The 25,251-nt window shown below is 42.8% G+C and overlaps 1 protein-coding gene and 1 non-coding gene across 3 annotated transcripts in view; both read left to right on the top strand.

The window, feature by feature from the left end:
• SAMD4A (sterile alpha motif domain containing 4A) overlaps positions 1–25,251 on the top strand; it is a 208,918-nt gene that overhangs the window by 69,429 nt on the left and 114,238 nt on the right. The gene's annotated exons all lie outside the window — the stretch shown is intronic.
• Positions 20,607–20,714, top strand: LOC124512736 (U6 spliceosomal RNA). The gene has a single exon (XR_006962246.1). It is a non-coding gene; the product is annotated as a U6 spliceosomal RNA (small nuclear RNA).

The raw sequence follows: 25,251 nt of genomic DNA, 5'->3' as shown, positions 1-25,251 counted from the left end.
GTTTCAAAATTCAAAGCTGTTCTTTTGAGTTTGTCACCAAACCAGACCTCAGCAAATGCCTGCTCTTGTATGGATGCACCAGCCTCGAGCTAGGAAGTCCCCTGGGCCCAGAGGTTTACAGCATGAGCTCTCAGTAGGTTGTTGTTATTGTTTCCAGCAAGCATTTTTAATGCCTTCCAAATGCCTTGACAATGGATTTAGATAGTTTAATTTCCATTGAAGCCAGTAGGCAGGGGTTGGTATGCTCTTTGGAGTTTTGTGGTGTTAGGAGAAATATGTGTGGCAAAGTATTCCAGGTATGTTTAAATTGTTAGTTATTGCTTATTCTGTTGTGCCTTCAAAGAATGTTTTTGTTAAAGAGGACACAGGGAATTTGACTGACTTTTTTGCTAAAGAGAATAGTGGGAAAACTACCTTCTCGAGATATGAAAAGAAATTACTCACAAGTTGTTGTTTTTTTCTCTGCCCCACTTTTGGCTTAGAGAATAGAGGCCTCTCCACCAGTGGAAAGGAGAAAAGAGGGGACTTTAATGGAGGGGCAGGCCCCGGGCTTCACACTGGGCCGGAAAGGTGGGCAAGCCCAGGAGGGACCTTTTAGAACAAATTCTCATTTGGCAGCTAGCTGGAGAAACCATCAAAGTCACTGGGTGATCAGGAGATTTGAGAACAAACCATGACTCCCAGCCATGATTCAGGATATGCTAAACACAAAGTAGAGCTCTCATGTAGGAGACTTCACCATTCCGCAGTATGTTCACACACATTCATTAAATCCGAGCTACTCAGCTCTTACTGCTGGGGAGAATGGAGCTGGGAGGTGTGTCTTTTTCTTAGATTACAAACTTGGAGTAAATGCAGATCATTGCAAAGATGAGCATTTGCAATCAAATTTTGGGGTGAGTACCATGTTTGTAATAGATTACAAAAATGGCCAGAGTTTGTGTGGAAGGTTCTAAATTGTGCCTGATTTATTAATTTAAAACTTTTATTAAAATATATTTTTTAAATGTTTATTCACTTTTGGAGAGACAGAGTGTGAGCCAGGGAGGGGCAGAGAGAGAGGGAGACACAGAATCTGAAGCAGGCTCCAGGCTCTGAGCTGTCAGGACAGAGCCCGACGCAGGGCTTGAGCTCACGGACCGCGAGATCATGACCTGAGCCCAAGTTGGATGCTTTACTAACAGGTGCCCCTATTGATTTAAATTTTAACTGATGTTGGCTAAGTTTTATTGAGCCCTTATTAGGTACCAGGCATTTGGCTGTGAACTTGACATAAATTATTTCATTTAAACCTCACGGTTCTATTAAGTTGATAGATACTCTTTTTAATTGCAACGTTACAGATGAGAAAAATAAGGCATAAAGAGGTTACCTGCAATTAGTCAGTCTCACAGTTATTAAGTGGAGGAGTCAAATTCAGGCAGAAAACTGCTGAGTTCCCGATCTTAAACCCTGCCCATCCCGGTCCTCCGCATGGACCTAGGTGCAGGGTTCAGTTACAGTGCTCGACTTCAGTTCTAGCGGAGTCATGTCTGTGTAACACTGTAGTACCTTCATGATTATGATTCATATCTTAGATTAACACATGAGTGGTGTGTAAAACATGTGACAGGAAACATGACATGATTACAAAAAGAAAAAAAAAGCATAAACCAAGAAGCCCAAGAACTGAGGGTGAGTCTTGCCCCAGTATCAGTAAATTTGATGATGTGGGCAAACTTCAACTTCTCTGGGCCTCCGTTTTTTCATCTGCAGTTTGACTGAGTTGTCCCAGATGAGGCCTGCTGTCATCTGGTGTGAACACACCCCAGCGTAGGAAAAGGTAGCGGAAGCTGCTATCAGGTGACAGGCGATGAAATGGATACCAAAGGTTAATGGTCCAGTAATATGGATTTATTACTTTTAAGTTCGCTCATTTTATTTCTACCTAGTGCAGTTAAAAGAATTACATAAAATATATACAAAAGTAAGTTTGAATAGGGCTCAAGGATTTAAAGTGAAAAAGTAAAAGTCTTCTGTGTCTGCCTCACCCCCACCCACAATCCCACTGCCCATACATAACTACTGTTAAGTTTTCTCCTTTTAGAAATTGGCAATACATATACAACTATGCAGCACATCTGTGATAGGAATTTATGAAAGAATCTGCTAATTTCTTTAAACTCTCTTAATTGCAAAAACAATACGCGACTAAAGCCACTTGTAAAAGAAGCTTCAAACAAAACCCGTTTTTAAAAAAGCACAAGACTTTAAATTAATGCATATTAAATTTTATTCCCTCCCACTGAAAAATGAATAAGGCGCTGTGCTGGAGAACACATTTGAATTGTGAAAATATAACTGTCAACATTATGGAATCATCAAAGTATTAAAATAAGCTTCCATTTTGCCTTAGATCTTCTTAAAAAATGACAACAAAAGTCATTGAAGGCAATTCTTGCTTAAAAGTACTTTCATATGATGAAAATTTGAGGTCAAGCGTATTTCTCCATTTCCCTCTAAATGAGTTTAGACTGTTAGGAAGTGTTATGTTTTGCAAAACCTCTGAAGAGGGCATCTTGTATCTTTTCTTTCTGTTTGTTTTTCATATAGTTGGTGGGATTTTCTTGTATAATTATGGGAGTCTTTTGTTTCCCAAAATGAATTTACAAATAAATATTAGGAGAAGTTGGTCGCAGTACTCCATTCTTTGTATTGTTGCTCTGCTTCTTGTTGTGGTCTGTAACTCTTATAAAACTGTATAATTTGGGGCCGTGTAATTTTGACTCCATTCTCCGTGAGAGACAAAATGTGTGGTGTCAGGGTTAGCTTCCTCATGTTGTGGACGTTTAGAGCCTTAGAGCCATGGGAGTCTTCCCCTCCTGGGTTCTGCTTGGCATTATTAACGATTATTAATGATTGTTATTAATTATTCCATTTACTTTCACATGAGGGAATCATACCTTAGAGAGGGAGGCTGAACCCATATCATGTGTCAAAACAAATGACAGCCAGTTGAAGATATTTTCAATACTGTCTGTCCAGGAAAAAGCCTACTGGCTTCTCTGCCAGAGCTGCCCCCAGTAGAGCGCCCAGGTGCCGCCCAGGTGTGCTTCCCAGGCGCTGGCGCTAGAAAGACCCGGAGCGCTTCTTCTTCAAACACACATGACATGCGAGTGCCCCCCGGCCTAGAGTTTTTTCTAATACAGTAGGTCCAGGGTGCTGCTCAAGAATTTGCAAGTTCCCAGGTGATGCTGCTACTGTTGGTCCAAGGTGCACACTTTGAGAACCACAGGCTCCGTACCTTCAAAAGCCATAGCAGAGAAGAATGGATGACAGGTTTGGCAGAATTAATATACTGGCTTTAGCTAGTAAGTACACACAGCCACCTCTGAATTTCAGCTACTGAAGGCAGGAAGAGCTATCTCAGGCTCCAAATGTGTGGAATATGTATTGTCGTTTGATTCGTTCACTGGCATGAACTTTTAAGCAATCAATACAAAATGATGTCCACATGTGCTTTGAATTATAAGCCTTTTTTCTCTCTATTATTGTTTTGTTTTTCAGATTTTCTAAAAGCCTAGTATGATTGGTTATAGCCTGCCCATTTAACCACTTTCCACATTTCACTTTTAAAATGAGATCATCCTTCTTGCATTTAACTAATGGAAAGTTGTTCAACTTGCCAAGCAAGGTTCCATGGTTCCTGAAATAAATTTTCCAAAGAACTGGAAACTCTAGGCAGCTTTTATACAAGAAGCAGAATAGAAATGTTCAAATTTATGTGACTTTGATACATATTTTCCACGATTTGATATTTAAGTAATATCCATCACTGTATCTGAAGACATTCATTTGACTCTGTAAGATGAGCAGTTTGCATTCGAGATTTGTTCTTCGTCTTGCTTTTAAACTCCTCAAGATTATTTAAATTTATTTTTGTTCACAACTAGCTAAAATAATTGATACTGTCAGCTGACACTAATGAGTGATGATCATATATCAACCATGGCTGAGAGATTTATGGGTCTGATCCCATTTAATTATCACAACAAATCAATGAGGAAGACAGTTACCATTTTCTCCACTTTACAGGTGCTTACACCGAGAATGAAGGGTTAAATAACTTTCCCAAGATCCCTGGCTAGTAAGTGGCAGGACAGGAGCTCGGAAGCAAGGTAATTCCAAGGCCCAGGTGCTTTCCCACTGTGCAGTCACCCTTATTAAAACATGCTTTTGGAAGAGCCGTCTGTGCTCAGCATCATTAAATATTGGCTTTGCCCGCAAGAGCATTAAGCCTAAAATAGTCAACCTTATTTAGCAGATAGTGAAGGCATAAGAGCTAATCAAGCACTGAAAAAAATACAAATTGAGTAGTAATATATAAATATTTCCTCTGCACAGGAAAGTTTTATGAAGGGAAAGCCATGTGTATGTGTATTAGGGACAAGAGCATGGAATGTATCCTTCCCTTAAAGTTAGGGTGGCTCTCAGGGAAGAATGTTTCAGGAGCTCCCTAATGCTGAAACATGATGTCTCGGTAAAAGTAGGCTGAAAGGGCTTGTTGGTTACGGGATTTATTCTCCCAGAACAGTTTGTTTGGGAGTTGAGTAAATATTCCAGAGGGGATAGGTTCCAGCGCTGCCCAGTAGAACTTTCTGTGATGATGGAAATGAACAGCAGGGTTCCCACTAGCCACATGTGGCCAATGAGCACTTGATATGTGGCCAGTGCAGCTGAGGAACTGAATTTTTAGTTGTATTCAATTTTAGTTAATTGCAGTGTAAATAGCCATGTGTGGCTAGTGGCTATCATACTGCACAGTATAGGGACAGTCAAAGACAACAGAAGGATTAAGTAGTGGGAGGCAGGAATGGAGGCTGACATGGATGCACTTGAACTTGGGTGTAGAAAGAAACCCTTGCCAGCCCTCTGGATGGACACCTGTACAGCAATATGAGGAAGCTAAGAGACAAGTGGAGGCATAGGATTTCAGACCTGAGATGACCAGGACAGATGCAAGACTCCGAATAAAGGGAGGTAGAAGAAAGGGGGCAAAAGTGAGGCATCAGTGGTAGGGGATATGGCAGGATTTGGCACCTGGCTGATTGTGGGTGGAAGTACAGTGGAGGTTGGCAGCTGCTTCAAGGTTTCCAGCCTGGTGATAGGAAAACAGCTCCTTTTTGCAGTGTCAAATTTGTGTTGGCATAGGAACATCTAGCTTGAGATGCCTTATAGACAGAGAGTGGATCCTGAGGCTGGATCAGAGAAGCAGGTGTAGGTGGATAAATAGATTTAACATTTGCATAGAGATAATATTGAATCCATGCACAGATAATATTCAGAGTTATACAATTTAAAAAATGGCAGGAAAGTCAGTATGAGCGGAGTCGGATGAGCAAGGCAAAGTGTGGTTGGAAATGAAGTTGGAAAGGTAGACTTGTAGGTTACAGGACTACAGGAGCCAAAACTTTGGACTATATTTTAAGTATGACGGGAAGCCTTGGAAAGTTTGAGAAGGACAATGAGTTTCCCTGGACTTTGTAAATGACCACTCCAAATGGGGTACAGAGAAGGAGTGGAAGCCGGGAGCTCAGTTGGGGTACTCCAGTATTCCAGGTGAGGGATGCTGATGGCTTGGACCAGCATAGCAGTGGTGGATATGGAGACAAGTGGTTGGATTCCAGAGATATATTTTCAAAGCAGAGTCATCAGAATTTGTTGTTGGATGAGATGTGTGGTGTGAGAGAGAGAGAGGAATCAGGGATGATTCCAAGCTTTTGCCCTTAGCAAAAGTATTTGTCATTTGTGGCGATGGGAAACCCTGAAGAAGTACCGGGTTTGCAGACAAAATCAAAAATTCAGTTTGAGACGTATTGAGCTAGAGATGCCTATTAGACATCCTAGTGGGGTTTCAAGTGGGCTGTTGAACATGTGATTCTGCAGTTGTCTCATGATTTGATGAGTTATGGTTTGCTAATGTCTTTAGGGGGAAGGAAGGAGCCAGAAGAGAAAGAGAAGCTGAGTGATAAGAGTATTCAAGAGTGGGACGGAGGTTTTAGGAAATGGGAAGTTACAGGATCCTGTTTTGGAATGGAGGTGCTGACCCAGGGGAGGAGCATGCCATTCTGGTTATGGTGTTGTTGAAACCGAAAAGGTGTTTTTTGAAGAGACTAGTGTAGTGTGAGGGTGATCGCTGAGAGAAAGGCCCACACTGGGAGGCTTTGGTATGTTCTCAAAGAAGGGAGAAGGAAGGGAAGCAAGAGTGGAAGATGGAGAGCTCAAGGTTTAGGAGGGTTCCAACAGAGCACATGGGTAGAAGTCAAGCTACAGCATGACTTTGTTATGTATAAGTCAGTTTTTGCCTGCTCCTTGTGCATGGAAGCATTTTTAGGCTATTTAATCAAATTTTTATGCCTCAGGGTTGAATAACAGAGTGGGAAGTGTTGACTTAAATTGTTTTTTCAAGCAGGCATAAATGTCAGAATTTAGGAGAATTGTATGCTGAAAAAAGAGTAGTTTATTTTAGAAGAGGCAACTTTTTTGTAGTTTTTCTCATTTGCCTATAAGTATTTGTCACACATAATCATCTTGCCTGCTTTTATAAGTGTAGGATTTCCATTTACATGGAAATTTGTACTTCACATTTTTTCCCATCAAAATGGCCAGTGTTGAAATATTCAGTATTCTAGTTTATTCTTGTTTCTAGTCTGTACAGGCTTTTAACCATTAGAATGTTTGCTATTAAAAAAAAAAAGCAGGATTTTCTCTTATAGTTACTGACTTATAATGCACCCACAGGGCAGTGGAAGGGTTATGGAGGACCCTTACTTAGGGAATGATTATTTCAGAGAGAACTCTTTTGTAGTTTGCTGATTCTCACCTGACAAAGTTGACGGAGAAGTGAATGCAAGTCAATTAAGTCCATCAGACTCACAACTTTTATCAGATAAAAGACTTGGGATAGAGGGTTTATATATTGTTTATAGATAAATCTTTACATCACGTACTGATTCACCAGTCCATCCTGTTCCTGAACCTGTAATTAATAGCTGCTTAAATAGATAAGATTAGAACTCCTTCCATGGGTCCCGATCTAGTGCTTCTTCCCTTGGAGCATTTGTTGGAATGGCCCCATTGTCAGAGGTCTTGGGGCACTAATTGGCAGGGACTCGATCTTGTCCCCCTTTGTCTCCTTAGAGTAGCTCCTGCGACTGGATTACACTTACGTCTCGTGGGTTGGCAGTAGGGAAGAGGACTTCCTTCCGACACTCGTGCTCAGACAGCTGTTTCTCTTTCTCCAAAAACACCCGTTTCCCCAGCCCCCAGCTGGTTCCTCCCTGCTAGAAGCCCGAATCCGCCAAAGTCACTGCTCGACCAAGTTTACCCTGTGACAGTACAAGTTACTCCGTTGCCCTTTCCTCCTCCTAAGCTTGCCCGAACATAAGCTTTTATCCTCTCTGTCAAGAGCTTACTTTGCCATCTGGTTTCCCTTCCCCCATAAATAATCCATTTTTCCCCCACCAGACTCCCAGGACAGAGGCGTGCCCCGTATCATATGCTTGTACTGAGCATTCTTTCAGTGCTTTTCACTTGCTTGACCTTTTAGTTCTTTTCTTTCATCCCTATCAGGATCTCCAAACTGAGGTCATGGAAGGTCAGAGTTAAAAACGACATTGACTGAGTTGACTGAGCACTTTTCTACAGAAAACCGAGCACCACGCTTTGTGGGTATTCGCAGAAATTTTGCCTAGTCTGCAGTGACCCTCGCCACACATTTGCTTCACTATTTTTGTTTCACGGTTTAGAGGCCCTGGTGATAGGAGGGAACTATAAATAAGAACAACCCTGAGAGTGATAGGATGAGCTCAGATGATCCTTAACTTTTTGGCCTATCTCTTGGTTTAGAATTCCTCAAGGCCTATTATAGTGACTTATTTCACTTGACTCAGAATATCAGGGGTTTGGAACGCCCGAAGTCACTTACAGAAAGGACTCATGGTTAGGTTGTTTGTCCACTTGCTGCTTATTGAAATATCTTTTATTATGATGCTCAAAGTAAAGAGAGGGTGAAGTGGGCACTAACTTAATGATATTTTACAAACACGTAATTGCACTTAGGGAGTTCAGCATTACGTGAGTCGTAACACGAAGTGACTAAGTTCTCCACTTCTCTTTTGCTTGACAAGTTCAGCTGTCATTCAGCAGATTTTCTCCATGGGAAGTAACTTTGTTCTTTCTAAGGATGAATGAGTACCTTGATACTAATGGTTGGTGTGTTGGAACTTAAACATATTAAAGAGTTAATTCTTTAAAAAAACTTATTAGTAGACATGCACTACCCACAAAGAGATTTTGAAAATAATCTCTTCTGAATGGTGATTATGATATGTAGTCATGCAGATATCTTATTCTGAGAGTTCCACGGTATAAATATCGAATCAATCTCCTTTAGTAAGAAATACTCTGTGCATGTCTCTGTGTGTGTACGTATATATTTTGCAGTGGTAATATTTTCATCATCGAGAAAGCCTGCGTCATCTTTCTTTGACCCCTGACGGCATCCGGAGTGTGGAAGGGCCACTGATATTTCCTCATAAACAGAGTCGTAGGCTGTGGCTTTTACACAGACATCCGAGGAAATGCCATTGCCACCGCAGCCCTTGCTTGCCCACCGTAGTAATTGCAGTTACCATCCAGAACATTATTCCTTGTGGCTAATTCATCATGCTCCTCTTTGCTTCCCTTCCCCTTGTGAGGGCTTGGAAGATAAATTACACTCAAGAGTTAGAGTTTATCCACAAGGTCACACCACAGGTTGAAGAAAGAAAACCAGAAATTTGCACAGCTACCCTTTATCTTAATTTCTGGCCCGTGCTAAACCTCTTAGGATCTATATCCACATCATGTGATGGCCTGGAACTCTCCGTGTTTCAGTCGACCAGAGAGAACGGTGGCAGTTTCATTTCCATTTGCATGTTTCCTGGCCATATAGTAGAAACCATAAAAGAATGAAATGGTCAGATCCCTAACCTTTCCATTTCTTTGCTTTATAAATGAATAACAGTGATCTAAAAGTGAAAGAATGTAGCTAACCAGTGTCATTTGGGATCTTCTAAAGTAGTACGGAAACTCTGCATTCTTCAGACCAACTTGTGGCACGCCAGCACATTCCTCTCCGATGAGGTGGAGGGATACTGGTGGCGGGGCTGGGGTTTGGAGGGCTGGGGCGGGGAGCTGCTGTTTAAAAATACATTTAATTATATTCCTTCTCTGCAGTAATATTGATACCATTTTTAGCCCATTACAAATACTGTGATTTTCATTTAAGTCATGTCCATTATCTTATTGACCTAGTTTTTATTTTGTAATCAAAATGTTCTATTTCTGGATAGGTTAGCCCAGAATCCTTTTTTTTTTCTTTTTTAAAGGTTATGGACCTTTTGTGGAGTTTTGTTTGGTTTTGTTTTGTTTTTCTGTCATATCTGCATACAGATGGGCTGCCTCTGTGTTTGCTGTATTAGGGAAAATGGTACGGTATTGCTCTCTAGAAGAGTGAGGCTTTTCTCTATTTAATTTGGCAGGATGCCATGGGACCTTACCTCTGGTGACATTTTTGGGAAGCAGATGGTGAAGGAGCTATGAAATTCTATTACTATCCAAAATGAGAGGTAGGGGTGCCTGGGTAGCTCCATCGGTTAAGTGTCTGACTCTTGGTTTTGGTTCAGGTCAGGATCTCACAGTTTGTGGGATCGAGTCCACGTTGGGCTTTATGCTGACAGTGTGGATCCTGCTTGGGATTCTCTCTCCCTCTCTCCCTGCCCCTCCCCTGCTTGGCTCTCACTCTCATTCTCTCTCTCTGTCTCTCAAAATAAATAAATAAACTTAAAAAAATGACAGGTAGAGGTCTGACTCTTTCTTCCCCTTCTTTCTCTGCTCTTTGGCACTTTCCCTCTTTTCTCTACTCAGAGGATTGCACTTCTATTGGACCTTGCCTTTTCTCTGTTTCTTCCCCTCCTGTTTTCTTCCTGCTCTTTTCCTTACCTTCTCTTGTCTACACTGTAGGCCCACTTCTTCATTTCCTTGCTCTGGCCGGAAGCTCACTCTGGGGAGACCCCCCCCTAGAGATGCCCGTGGGGTCTGTTCTACCAGCTCATCTTTCATCAGTGTCTAATCAGGACCTTGAGACCCCTGAGGAGCACTCCATGTTTCCTTTCGGTATTATTTCTCAGTGTCCTTCTTGACATGAAGGTACCTTGCTCTCTCCTCCAGACAATGACTAGAACTAGAGAATGTTAGGATTTAGAGCAACCAGACATGTTATTTTGCAAGTGAGGAAGGATAAGGCCAGAGAATGATTTCTCCTAAGATTCAAAGGGAATTTAATGGCACAGTCAAGTCAGCGACCCCATCTCCTGCTTTGGGGATTCTCCTACTTTCTTAGCCAGAAAGTCATATAGATGTGGTGCCTGGTTCCTTTTAGCACTCGTTTCTCTCCATCACCATCAGCCTTCTCAAATATTTTCTGTGTAAATGTATTTTAGAGGAACTGAGTCCTTAACGTGACACTTTTCTTGTCAAAAGAAGACACAAAAGATGCAGTGCAGTAACAGGAGTCTCTCACTGAGTTGTTAGGGATTTTCTCAGGAATGGTATTTTGCTCCAGGTCATTTCTGTTGATGTATTCATTCCTAAGAACCGGTAGATGACTATGACATATAATATTTGAGCTTGAACTCCTTCCTGCCTAACTGGAGTCTCTCTGTTAATCAGGAAACCACATTTAAAGCTGTGTCCTGAACTCTGCCCAGCATGTCAACTTGGCCAGGAAGGATAGGGAATTCCTACTGGTAGCAGCCACTGGGGACCAAGGGAGTAACTAGAGGTCAGATAGGGGCTTAGCAAGGAAGCCACTGGCAGCACAGGGTACATTTCAGCCACCGGGATTGTCTCTTGTTTTCTGAATTCCCCCTGTGGTTGAGGTTGGACAAAATCCAGGCTATCAGTCCCCTGGGCCAGTGACCCTACGCTTTGGAATTTTATGATCTAACAATGTTTTTAATTGAGGAGGCTCAACATAGGTTTGTTAGCTTCTATCCTGAGAAGTAAGGATGTTAAAAAAAAAAGCAATAGCAAAATTGCCATGTAATGTTATAGTCCTTTCCTGAAAGAAAAGATATTTTAATACCAGAAGTAGGAAGAATATAATCTCAGAATAAGGGACCGTCCTCTATACCATACCCATATAGCTTCCGGGAAAACTCCTATTGTATTGTCCAGATTTTTCTTATTTAGCCACAGGCCAGCATAAGTTTTGTCCCAGAAGCAGTGTTGGTGTGTGATACGTGGACTCCACAGCCTTCCTTCTGGGGCTGGTAAGCCCCTGCCGCTGTCTCCAGGGAGAATATAGAAGGATGCGTGAAGAACGTGGCACAGAGAACAACCCATCGGTGTCTGACACAAACATAGTAAGTGCTCAGTAAATGAGCACTTTTATTCTCTCTTAGAGAAGTGAATTACCCTAGATGACTATTTCAGGTTGGATTTCAAGGGACACCGCTCTTGTTTGGCTCGCTTTCATTGTGGACTAGGGTCTGATCTTCTGCTTTATAGATCTTTAGTGTGATTTCATCAGTTGCCTCATGGAAGGTTGGGAAAGACTTGCACTTCCTAAGTTCACAGGAGGCTAATCCATAAACAGAAATGCCAGTTCATTATTTTGCAGATAGACAATATGCTTTTTCAGGGACCGCATCAATAGATGGGTCTGCCCAAGTCCCATGACCTCCCCACAGTGGGGGAGGGGAGGGGTGAGTGCTGGGGTGGAGGCAATCACGGCATACACTGTCCTTGTTTATTCACTGAATTTATTCCAGCAAGCTGATTCAGGTAGAACCCATTTTATTTCACTGGCATTGTTTTCTCTCTTTCCTTTGGGCATTCCTTTTCATTGAGAGGCAGTAAAGCATAATGGTTAAGAGCAGAAGTTCTGGAGCCAAAATGGCCACGTGAGAATCCACACACCTACCAGGTGTGTGACCTTAGGCAATTCATTTGACCTCTTTGTGCTTTAATGTCGTCTTCTGTAAAATGAAGGTAATAATAATTGAATTTGCCACATAGGTTTGTTTTGATAAGGAAAGGAGTTGATACATGTAATGTGCTTCGAGTGTTTGGCAAATAATAAATGATCAGCAAATATTTATTATTTTTATATTGTTGAGGAAGCTAGTTTTATGGTGGGACATGGAAAAATGAATAAAAATTAGATTGCAAGATTTTAGATTCTAAAGGGTTAGACTTTTTTTGTTTGAGAGAGAGAGAAAGAGAGAGAGAGAGGGTGCAAGTGAGTGAGGGGCAGAGAGAGAGAGAGAATCCCATGAGGGGCAGAGAGGGAGAGAGAAGGAGAGAAGTGGGGCTCACCCAGAGTGTGGGACTCATGGTTTTTTTTACTGGAAGCAGGGCTCAAGCTCACCCGATGTGGGACTTGAACTCACAAACCATGAGGTCATGAAGTCCAATGCTTAATGACTGAGCCACCCAGGTACCCTTAAAGAGTTAGATTCTTACCCTTAACTTCCCTTCCTATAGAATTCAGCTCTCCAATAATCTTTAGTTTCTGTGTTTTTTTAAGTAATTAATTTTTTTTAAAGTTTTATTTTATTTATTTTGAGAGAGAAAGGGAGGGAGGGCCAGAGAGAGAGGAAGAGAGAGAATCCCAAGCAGACACCACACTGTCAGCACAGAGCCTGATGCAGGGCTTGATCTCATGAATCACGAGATGATCACCTGATCCAAAATCAAGAGTCAGTCGTTTAACTGACTGAGCTACCCAGGCGCCTCTTTAGTTTCTGTTTTTACCCTTCATCAATTCAGTAGATTTCCATGTCACATCACTGTGTCTAGATTGTTTTTCATTGATGACATTTTTGGTTGGCTATTCTCTGTTGACATATGGAGAGATACTTTGAAGCTGTCAACGGCTTTTCTCCCCAGGATACTTGTTTGGAGAAGCTTCTGTTCTTGGTGTGGTGGACCCCTCTCAGGGTGTCTTCCCTAGGTCATTCCTTCCTGGCCTTTCCCCCTTGAGTTTGGACTTGCCTTATTTGGCAAGGGAGAGGACCTCCCTAACTCAGCATGAACCTCTCTGCTGAGATACAGAGAGGTGCTGAAATACTTGCACAGATATCTTCTAAAATAAGTAGCAAGAATTATAGTAAAGCTGATTCTAGGACTACCTTTTTATGTGCTTTTTCCTGTTTGCCAAGCCCACAGGGCAAGGTGACAGATAACCTGATTTTTTTTTTTTTTTTTTTTTTTTTTTTACCATTTCTCCATTCCCTGGAGAAACTTAACATCTATTTTCCAGTGGAAGTCAATGCCACATTGACTGGTACTCAGGATGCCTTTTATAGGAATGTGTGCATTCTGTTTAATCTATACATGTGTCTAATCATACCTGTAGTATGATCATTTTTCAGTTTCTTCACTAAACTCACAGTGATACATTATAGTTAATAATGACCATTAAAATATTTTACTGTAAAATATTCCAGATACATTGGCCACTGAAACAGACTGGTCCACCCACCATCTATCTGTGGTGTAATAAGAAACTGAAACTGATAATTAGCTAAAATTTTGCCTCCATAAGTAACACTACCATGCTGTTCTTGTAGAAAGAAGTTTCCCCACTGCTCTGTTACATTCCCATCCCTTAAAGTGCAGGTTTTCTCCCGATTCCTTTCTTGCTTTCCAAGGCAGCTAGAACTAACTATGTGATGGGCTGTTTGTCTTGCTTGTTTGCTGCCAGTCAAGGTCGGAGAGATGCTAGGTTTATGGAGGGGAAGAGCAGAGGTCGGCTGGAAGCGCTATTTCTAGCTTTGTAGTCAAGGTTTTTTTTTTTTTGCTGAGAGCATTGCAGCCTTACTGTCAAAGTTGTGCTGGGTTCTCTGCTAAGGCATAGACACCTGTCTGTCCTCTGCAGTGGTACAGTCACATCAGATGACCACCAGCTCCTTCCTACGGGCCAGCTGCACCAGTAGGACAGTCAGCCTTGCAGAGTAAGTGACAGTTTCAGGAAGCTTCCTGTGAGGACTGTTGAAATGAGCCAGTGCAGAGCCAACCTCCTTTCCACCTATCTCTTGGAAGTGAGAATGTCTTCTTTGGGTTCTACTTTGCAATTCTGTACATCTGGATAGTCTAAAGATTGCATGGTGGGGAGATCCTACTCATCCCAGGAGCTGAGGACCTACAGAGTGAAGATTCCTTTAACAGGTCAGTTCAATGTTAGGAACCTAAAGTTCCAGGACCTTGAGGTCCAGGTTCCAGGACCTTGAGGTCAAGAATATTCTTTAATTGAATCACATGATTCGATGTGAGAGGAGCTTGAAGGGAAGGTGTAATTATTTAGCTCTCCAATTAATCATAAATGTTTACCTAGGGCCACAGAACTCCCAGACCTCCTCACGGAGGCTCAGTAAGCCCCTTGTGATCCAGATTCTCCGGCAAGGCCTCAGCCAGCCGGAGATTCAGCCTCCTTCTTTGGGCAAATGACTGCCAAGTCCCGTCTCCAGGTAACCTTCATCCTGACAGCCCTGAAAGCTTGTTTGACATTCTGCTCTGGGTAGGTAGCCATCTGGCCCTACTGCAGTCAACCTACCCACCAAGAGTCTCTTCCATCCAGCCATTGCCTACAGCCTGACCTCTCTGTGCCATTTGTGGCTCTACCCTCTTCCCATTGCAATGTCCTTACTTTTCACTTTTGTTTCCACTCTCACATTTTTGAAGATTACATTCATTAGAAGAGAAGTCAGACTGAGGAATTAGGAGTATGCCCTGGCTGGGTACATTTTATGTGCTGTGGAGGAGGTAGAGGATGAGCAGAATAGGGGCCAGGCTGGTGCTTAGAAAAGGATGACACTGGGCAAGCCACCTGGCTTCTTTGAGGCCTGGTTCATGCACCTGTAAATAGTGGATGCCTCACTCACGGGGTGCTTGTGAGGACCTGATGTCACAAGTGATGAATCAGACAAGGAGATAAATGAACCTGAGGAACCAAGCATCCAATTTATCTTTGCCTCTCTGGGTTATAAACAGGAGATGTTTAGGATTGCAGGTCCACATTTCTGTGTCTGTTTTGGGGTCCCTTACGTGACCAAGAACATGGAGAATGCTAACATTTGTTCAGCACACTGGAGTCACCCAGGTACCTGGGCTGTGCTCAGCTGCTCGAGGGTTGAGGGGATCAGTATCTCCATAGGCCTGTGATGCTTTTGAGATGTGTCATAGTTAGGAACTCAGTCTCACAATTCATGAGAGACCTGCCAACTTCCCTGGTGGTACCCATTCTTATCAGGATCCATTCTTATCATTCTTAATCACACAAAAGTTTGTGTGTATGGGGGGATTTTTTTGGTGGTGATGTCTGGTTGTTTTATGAGCCTTCCTTTATCTGGACTGTGAATAATCAACTGATGAATCCTTATCCCTGTTCTCATTCTTCAGCAAACATTTCCAGGGGATGCTCTACTTGGTGCTTTAGGGTAAGAAAGATGGATAGAGCACCTGAAAACGAACACACACACACACACACACACACTCACACACACACACACACACACACACACACACACACAGTCACAGAACCCAACTGTCAGAGTACCGGCTGCCTCTGGACTCTGGAAAGTTCCTTTGGAAACTTACCTGTGCTGCATCTCCACCTGGAATTATGCTTGAGAAGGCCTCAGCTCCCTGTATAACAACACCCTGGGACAGAGTTGAGATGGCCTAGTGTCATCACTGGGGGGTGTGCCTGGGGCTGGGAAGAGGAAGTGGGGAAGTGAGCCAGGCCTGCTCTAGAAGTCCCTTGTCAGTCTGCCTCCCCCGGTCGCAGGGTCTTAGCTAATCTCATTTTCCAGGCTTCACCACTATCTAAGCTCTTCTTTGCACGGTGCTGTGTTGTTCTCGAATTACCTTACTTCCTTTTGTCCTCATAGGAACATGGGATGTAGATATTATTTTTATTTTCTCCATAATTAATGGAGGGAACCAAGAGCCCTCTGAGAAACTGGTCAACTTGTTCTGGAAAGTGATAGGCTGGGGACATAAGGCCAGGCCGTTGTCACACTGTCATCCACGTCTCTCTAGGGACATTCACCCCTGCACAAGTTTTGCCACAGGTGTCTTCTGTTTGCAAAGAACAGGAGAAAGTTCCTTCTACTGCTGAGGAGTGTTCCTCGGGAGGTTGTGGGAGCAGGAGCCCAGGGGGCTGTAAGTCTCCAGGACTGGAGCAGCACTGTCCAGGAGGACCGCAGCTCGGCAAAGCGAGGAGACACCTTGATCCGCTGGTGGTGGATGTGCCAGTCATCACGACTCACTCTCCAGTTCGGCTAACTTAGACTTTCAGTGTGCTCTGGATGGAATGACTGGATATAACATCAACTTAAGAGCTTAAAAAAAATGTAGAATCTCGTGATGTCTTTTGTTCTATTCTTTTAATGTTTATTTATTTTTGAGAGAGAAAGCACAGTGGGAGAGGGGCAGAGAGAGAGAGAGAAAGAGAGAGAGAGACAGAATCCAAAGCAGGCTCCAGGCTCCAAGCTGTCAATGCAGAGCCCGATACAGGACTCGAACTCATGAACTGTGATATGATGACCTGAATTGAAGTCGGATGCTTAACCAACTGAGCCACTCAGGCACCCTTCATGATGTCTTTTAGTAGCACCCCTCTTGAACCACATTTATAAAGTAAGCCATTTTATAAAGTGAGATCCTTGCACAGTTTTTCACCTGTGACTTTGAACGGCTTATATCAAACTTGAAATCCAAGCATACATGTCCAATCCTTTTTGCCACAGAGTTGTTTGCCTATTAAAATATGCATTTGTGTGGGCAGACATTGAAAGCCCAGGTAAGCCAACTAATGACACAATGTTTGCATCACTTTTTAGTCCTCTGAAGGGGTCTTTTCCCTCTTGGACTTGATCAGCAAGCTCATGTCTCATGAGTGGTAGGAACATGAAAAAAACAGGAGGTACAGCCAACTTTGAGTCAAACGCCAGGATTCTAGACTTCAGGCTAATCACTTTTTTTCTTTTTTTATATATAAATTTTTTTAAGTTTATTTATTTATTCTGAGAGTGAAAGCCTGAGTGGGGGAGGGGCAGAGAGAGAAGGGGAGAGAGAGAGAGAGAGAGGGGGAGAGAGAATCCCAAGCAGGCTCCACACTGTCAGCATAACACCTGACGTGGGGCTCGAACTCATGAACCATGAGATCATGACCTGAGCCCAAGTCAGACGCTTAACTGATTGAGCCACCCAAGAGCCCCTCACTTTTTTCTGAGCCTCAGCTTCCTCATCTATCAAGCAAGGTTGTAATAATGATACCACACAAGGGTAGCATTTGGAAGTGCTTTATAGATAGAGACGTGTGATTCAAATCTTATCTTTCAGTCTATATGCATTTTTATACCAAGGACAAGGATCTACATTTACTTGCCTTATGAGATTAAAACAATATAGAATAAAAATTTTACATACCTCTACTTCAGATAGGCAATGTACAGTCTATAGATTTCTTTGTTGTCATTTTATTACTGCAAAGTTCAAAGCCCCGCCCTTGGTGTCTATCATACTCCCAAGTCTGTAACTGGTTAGTCAGGTGGTTAGGACACAGCACCGATTAGCACATAAGAGCAGACCACTGAGGTAGACCGTTGGGGAATCTAGCCCAGTGTTTTCTATTCTGTGAAGATTGCTTCCATTCCAATCAAGGCCAGCATTTGGATCATCTATCTCTTCATTAACCTCAGTCCTGTGGTTAGTGAATCTGTCGTGGATTCATTCCCTGTGCATGCAAGTTAGCTTCATACTATTCCATGGCCAAGGGTTGCACCCAGAGCCTCTGCCAGCTGTTTCCACATGTCTGCTATTGGTTGGGAAAAGGTTGGCGGGAGAGTATGTGTGATGCATGCAACTCCGTCCTCACTAATGGAAAAATATGTTCAGATGGTCTGAGGCATCTCTGTTTTGTCTGAGGACAATCCCTTACATGGACAACTGTGTACTAGGTGCCTAATGCTATTTATCCTCTCAGGGAGCAGAATTACCAGGAGTGCAGGCTAGCTAACAAGAATAGATGATTGAATGCAGTGCTTTATTCACTGTCGGGGGAAAGTAATAGGCATTGAGATCAGCGGCTGCCATTCTTACAAAGAAAAGCAAGAGCAAGGGACTGGGGCCCTGAAAAGATGGTCAAATAGGAGCGACTCTCAGGCACAAGGACATTCAGGGGCTTTTCTGCAGCCACACGTGGCAGTTCTCACCCTGGGGTTCTTTAAGTATGCCTGTGACCAGTGTTTTCATCACTAAGATGTAGATGGAGAAAGCAAGCATAGTTAAGTTAGGTAATCTATTCGGCCCAGCAAGATCATGGCAGATTGAAGGACGCCTGTGGATCCTTTGCTCCATTTAGTCAGAGACTTGACAGGGTTGGAGGTGGAGGTGGATGGGTGGAGATCCGTAGTAGCTGAGATTGAGGCTTGCTCTTTCTCGTGTTCTCACCAAAAGGGTGTGTGGTTATTGAACATATTGATGGAGACCCCTACTGGCTGGGACACTTATTGGCGTCCCACACAGTCCCCAGGGAGAGTCCTTGAGGCTACTCTTCAGCTCCCTCTGCACAGGCTGTGGAGCTGCTGATGGACTCGTGGGTCTCCACACCCCATGCCACCCCCAGGAGGTCTTGACACCAAAAGGGATGCCCTGGGAAGGGCTGCCAGAATTTCCTGTGCTGCTGGGGCAGGAATCCAAAGGTCACAGACTCTGCAAAAGCACCGCCTTTGTTGCTCAGTGGAAGGCCCAGACCACAGGGGTCCGAGTTAATTGGCCACACTGGGGAAACAACTCTATTGAAGTTGGACAGAGCAGGATGAAGGAGAAGTGACTGAACTGATTAGGAATGGGCTAAACTGAAGCGCTAAGCTGTCCCAAATCCTTCGTGGAAGGAAGCAGGATGTAAATAATAAATCATAAATAAATAAAATGCAAGAGCTAAATAAAGGCCCTTTAAATATGCCACCCCTCACAGCTGCTAGTGTTGCAGAGTGGCCACAGAGTGGAATTGGCCAGTAAGGATGATTGTGGGCTCTCACTCCTTGCCCCGGGGGCTGGATTCAGCTTCAGATACTTTTCATCCAAAACCTGTTTATCCAAACCCTATATAGCAATGATGATGAGTAAAATGATAGACTGGGGTCCGAAGTAATGAATCAAGGCAACTAAGCCAATTTTTCAGTCTAGCTGGAGTTTTAGGGATTAAAGATTTTCATCAAATTATCTTCAGATACAGTGTGAACCTCCATATCTCATGAAGCACCATCAGATAAGTACACACACGCACACCATAGATATGTATATATACTCTTATAGACATATACACATACATATGCATATAACTGAAAGGCAGAATATATAGTATATATAATATAGAAGTATATATATACTTTAAAATATATAAAAATATATAAAATATGTACTTTATATATAATATATATTTTACATATATTTATACTTTATATATAAATATATATTTAAATACATATACTTTACATATAAATATAAAATAATAAAAATATTTGTATATGTTATGTATGAATATAATAAAAATATAAACTATATTTACATATATATGTTTTAAAATATAGGTGCTTATATAATACATACTTATATATACTTCTATAATATATATTCCGCCTTTCAGTTTTTCTCTGTTTGGTCAAAAGCACCACTACTTTTTCTTTCTGTTCTGTTTACAGCAGTGTTACTGCATCTTATGAGGGAGTTTATCCAATAGTCTATAAGATAAAAATTGAGCAGACAAAATTACCCTTGAGTGCCTTAGAAAGGCATCAGGTTAGAGACTAACCTACAGTTCCTCCCTAGGGCCAACCTGATTGGTTTCTTCCCCTCCCGCATGTGAATAGATCATTAGCTGTTTCTTTGGTTGAGCCTCAACTGAGATTCAGAGAAGCTCCCTGGGTCCATCTCCAGTCAAGCATGTACCCTCCTCCCCTGGCAAGCGTGTGCCCTCCTCCCCCGGCAAGCGTAGCAGATGCCTGGGTGCCCTGTGAGGCAGCTGCTATCCATGGACCCTCCCACTTCCCCGATCAGTGCAGTCAGAAGCCAACTGCAAGCTGTTTGTTCCCAAACTTGTTTACACCAGTTGTACTTTTTCCATTTAAGACATGTAACTAAATATTATGTAAACACATGATATATGAGTGTGAAAAGGAGAGGTGTTCCTATGAAGCTACACCGTTGTCTTGGAAAGACTTGTCAGTGATGAACAGAAATTGTGGACGACTTAAGTATAAACAAGATAACACTAAAAAATTGTGGGGAAAGTCATAAAAATCTAGGTGGACTCTGCAGTCAGATTGCTTTTCAGCTGTCTTTGGATTTTGTATCTTCTTTAAAGAAACTGGAACCTGAAAATCATAACAGATTTCTGGTTTATACAGGAAATTGGGAAATTCCAGACAGTGGACCCATCTTCAAAGACAAGGCATTGCTCCTGTACCGAATCCGTGAATGAGTGCACGCTCATTTATATATCTGTGAATATAGTGCTCACTTTGGCAGCACATGTACTAAAATTGGAATGATGCAGAGAAGATCAGCATGTCTACTGTGCAAGGATGACACATAAATATCTGTGAATATATAATAAATATCAATGAATATGTACATACATATAATGAGAGTATCATTTTTATGATTCCATGCTTTAACCAGTTTTTTAGACTATCAACCCAGTCATGTTGAATTGGAGAATTTCTCTTGTGGCTGTGGTTTGCTGTGTAAAATACACCCATCCACTAAGCATGTCAAGATGCTTCTCCTATGCAGATTACAAGAGAACTGAGCCAGGCTTGGGTGAAAGCAGCTAAGGGACATCTCCCTTAGCATGTTCATCAAGGGCCCTTGTAACAGGGGGACACTGTAGGCAATACTGTTTACACAAGCTGTCTGACCGCACTCACTAACTTTCTCCCACCCTCTTTCTCTCACCTCCTCTCTTTTTCTCTCTACGTCCCTCTCCTCTCTCCCTAACCAATGTAGTCTCCCTAACAAAGAAGAAGTCTACATTCTTCTAATGGAGAAACCATTTGGAGTCGAACAACAGTATTTTTCAAAGTACTTGTTTTCAAGAAAGACCATCTTTGGCTTAAAAAGATTTGAAGTATTTATTTATGTGAACCCAGCACACACACACACACACACACACACACACACACACACACGGAGAGAGAGAATTCCTTTAAATAATGAGATCATGAGGTTTATTAATATGTGAATTAATTAGATAGTTGAGGAATATACCTATTTCTCATGAAGTGAGATCAGGATACAATGAAAGAAATCTTATCTTAGGTGTCCTAAAATCCAATGTGATTTAAGGTTATTTTCTATCCTCTTTGGTCTAAAACATTTTGGAAAGACCTTCCACTGTCTCTGTGCTCTGTCTAGACCCTATATCAGAGTACAAACAACTGCAGGAAAAACGTAAGAATGCCTGTAGATACTGGACATGCTAACAGAGGTATCTGAGAGCCCTCAGGAAGAATAATATTTTACCATGAGGTGGTTGTTGTCTTTAGCAACAGCAGCTGTATGAATGTGCTTTAATTTTATGCTAACGTGGAATGCTTAAAATCATAAAACAGGTATGATTATTGGGTTCCTATTCACCCAGGGAATGCAGATCCCAAAGATAAGTGTGCCAGAACATGAACTCCGTGGGAAAGCATGAATCTACCTACCTCCAACACATAAGAGACCGTCCTTCATTTCAGTAATAGCTCTTAGGGGGTTAATTTTGATAGATTGTGAGGGTATTTTATTCTAGCACATAAACCAGATGCTTCTCTCAAGTTAGTGGGGAACAACTGATGGCTGCCAGATTAACTAGAAAGGAAATGTTTCTCTCTGCAGTTCTGGGCAATAATGCAATTTAATGGCATTTCACCTGGGTGGACTTTTAAGATGGATGTATTTGTCTTTTGCCTCTCAGGGCATAGGTCCAAATTTGGAGCAGATGGTGGAAAAGATGGATGGCCACAGAGATCTCCAGGTGAAATTGGTTGGATGTCCGCAATCCTCATTAATTCCTGGTTGACCATCATCCATCTCGATCTCTCTGACCCTACGTAATGAACTCTGATTTCCGAGGATTGTCTGGGTCTAGAATCACCAAAATGTGCTGACTAAAATCTGAACAGATTGAAAGAAGAACTCGCCTGATATTTCAGGCTTTTGGAAGAAAGGGGATGTCTCAACCCCCTTTCTGGTCTCAATAAGAAATCTTGTTGTTCTGACTTTGAGCTAGTGGGTTTCTTTCCTGGTAACGAGACACAACTGGGCAGGGTATGGACTCTCAAGCTCAGGGAGTGAGTTTAAGAGACAGATTTTTTCCACTGTTGTTCAGGTAAAAGAGAGACTTTTTTTTTTTAATTTTTTTTTAGTTTATTTATTTTAAGAGAGAGAGAGAGCATGCAAGCAGGGGAGGGGCAGAGAGAGGGAGAGAAAGAGAATCCCAAGCCGTATCGCCAGTGCAGAGCCCATCACAGGGCTCAAACCCACGAACCATGAGATTGTGACCCAAGCTGAAACCAGGAGCCGGATGCCCAACTGACTGAGCCACCCAGACGCCCCAGAGTTTTTTGGTTCTTAGATTAAGTCTGACGAGGGTCTCGTCCCTCATGACCAAGCAAGACTGACAGTGATCACCCAAGCTGTGGAATGAGGTATGAGAAGAAGCAGATGATTGTGGGGAAAACCCCAGAAGCATTGTTCTAGTCTATGGAGGTAAAGAGGGGACCCCCAAGATCAATGGAAGGAGGGGTCCATGGAAAGTACTAGAATCAGCAATGCTTTGTGGATTTAATTAGAACAATGCCTGTGTGAACTTCTTGATCAACGGCCTGATATTCTCATTCACTTCCACGTTAGGGTAGGTTTATTGCCATAGTTGTTTTTGCTCATACTGAAGACTCTCCTGCTAACCAATTTGTATTACTGTTATTTTTTATTGCATTGTATTCGCCCCCATTCTGAGCCAGATGCCTTCCATTTACAAACATGGTCAGAGAGACTTAACTAAGAGGACAAATGATCCCCGTTTAAGATGAGAATTTTTTCATGTGTGACTGATAGGGTGATCCAGGTGATAGGGTGCCCTTTGGTTATCATAGACCTAGAGATACATATGTGCCCCCACATGTTGGAGGAAGGGAACATACCAGCAAACAAAATCTGACAAATCGCAGATGCTTAAGACCATAGAAGAAAATGCCCAGGAGATGTGCACTTAGTTTTAAGAAAAGCTAAGTAAGTGTGACGTTTTCGATGGGCCTTTTTTTCACTTGAGCAGAATGACAATATTTTACTAGTCAACCAAGACATAAATCAAGATTTAAACCAACTACTCACCTTTCATGCAAAGCCTAACCTCAGTAGTTATTAAAAATAAATGGGATTTAAATAGATGTAGAAGCACCTATTTTATTTCCAATTTCACGCTCTTGTATTTTGCACTGCCGTTTTAGATCTGTTTGTGAAGGCTGATTGGGGCAAAAACAGCCCTGAGAGACAGCTGGGAAGGGAACAAGCTTTCAAGTCCATGACAAAGTCCTAGGCTCTGGGTTCAGCTGTTACCAACTCACCAAGTGACCTCAGCCCAATTTCCTCACCTTGACAGTGAAAACAATAACGCTGTCTTTTAATGGGATGCAGTGGTATCTACGATTGGCACCATTGGTGGCTTTGGGCTGAGTCTGAGAGGAGGTGTAACTCTCCTGTCTTCCTCAGGGACTATAAGCCAGGGATCCAGGTCCAGGGAAGGCATTGGCTTTATTTTCTCCCTAGTCTACACAGCAGTTACAGTGTCCAGTTACCCCACATCATTCTGACTAGTGTCAAGGAGAGGCACACGCCCTTCCCCCACATCCTGACATTCTACTGGATTACCAGCTCTCTCTCTGTTGTATTCTTCCTGCTCACCTGGGCAAAGTCTCCAGAGGCCCCTGTCTTTGCTGTCACCTGCTGTGTGTTTCACTAATAACTGACTTCCAGGTGAACAGTAATGCTTCATTCACACCTGTTCTCACACACCATTACTTTGCTTTCTCGAGAATGTTTACTAAGTTCTTACCATGGGCAGGCACTGTGCTTACACTTTGCTGTGTCATTGTCTTGTGAACATGAGAGAACTGTGAGTAAGAGGTGACGAGCATACCCCAGACTGGGCAGCTGTCCCGTGGGGGGCCTGCCTCTGGAGCCCAGAGACCCCTCCCCCACCTCTGAGTCTTCATGCCTGCCTTGTGCAGTTGTCTTCCAACTGTTTGCTCTCCACCTGGTCCATCCTGCAAGCCAGCACCACACATGTCTCCTCAGACTGCCATTCTGACATTTTCTCCTCCTCCTAACCTGCCCATTGTGTTGCACACCAGCCCTCCAAAAGCTGAGCTCGTCTGTTTTCCCTCCTGCTTTCCCCAAACCAGTTCTCAGCTGCCACCAAAATGTGCTGTTTGCTAGTTCCCAGATACATTTGAATGTCTGCACATTATCCCTCGTCCCCTCATCTCCATCTCCCAACCTCCAACCTTCCTTAAGGGCTAAGCATACATTCAGAGCCCATGATGCCTTCCATGACTGGCCCGACCGGAGATCATTTCTCTCCCCTCTGCGTTGTGGTTCTTACTGTATCATCACTCAGGTGGCAAGGTGTGTGGGGCCTGGCTGGGTACTATTGCTTTCTGTTGTCAAGATCTCTAGAAGGATCTTGTGCTTACAGGTGAGGGCGCCACAAAGAAGTTAGTGGCAGTGCTGGGGCCTTAGCCCCGTTTCCCTAAATCCCAGACTGGTGGTCTTTTTCTACCATAGCTTTTTACCTTCTGTCCTTCCTTGGAGGACAAGGACTCCACCCTGTCTATATTCAAAGTTTATGTGGCATCCAGGGTAGAGTCTTGTGTCTAGGGGATATTCAATAAGTAGTTATTGAAAGAAAGCAAAGGAAGGAAGATAGGAAGGGAAAAAAGACACTAACTCTTACATGGCACTTTTGTTTTAACTTAATCCCCTTTCCAGTCTACTCCCTTGAAATCCCTGTGAAATAGGTCGTTATTCTCCACCACATTTTACAGGTGAGGAGACTGAGGCAAGAGAGGCTAAGTAACTTGCCCAAGGCCACAGCTGGTAAGTGACAGAGTG

This window comes from Lynx rufus, unplaced genomic scaffold, assembly GCF_022079265.1.
Source record: "Lynx rufus isolate CCGP_SWC_20201006 ecotype Redwood Valley unplaced genomic scaffold, mLynRuf1.p SCAF_17, whole genome shotgun sequence".
In the NCBI taxonomy this organism is placed as follows: Eukaryota; Metazoa; Chordata; class Mammalia; order Carnivora; family Felidae; genus Lynx; species Lynx rufus.
This window is presented reverse-complemented; position numbering and strand designations above follow the sequence as displayed.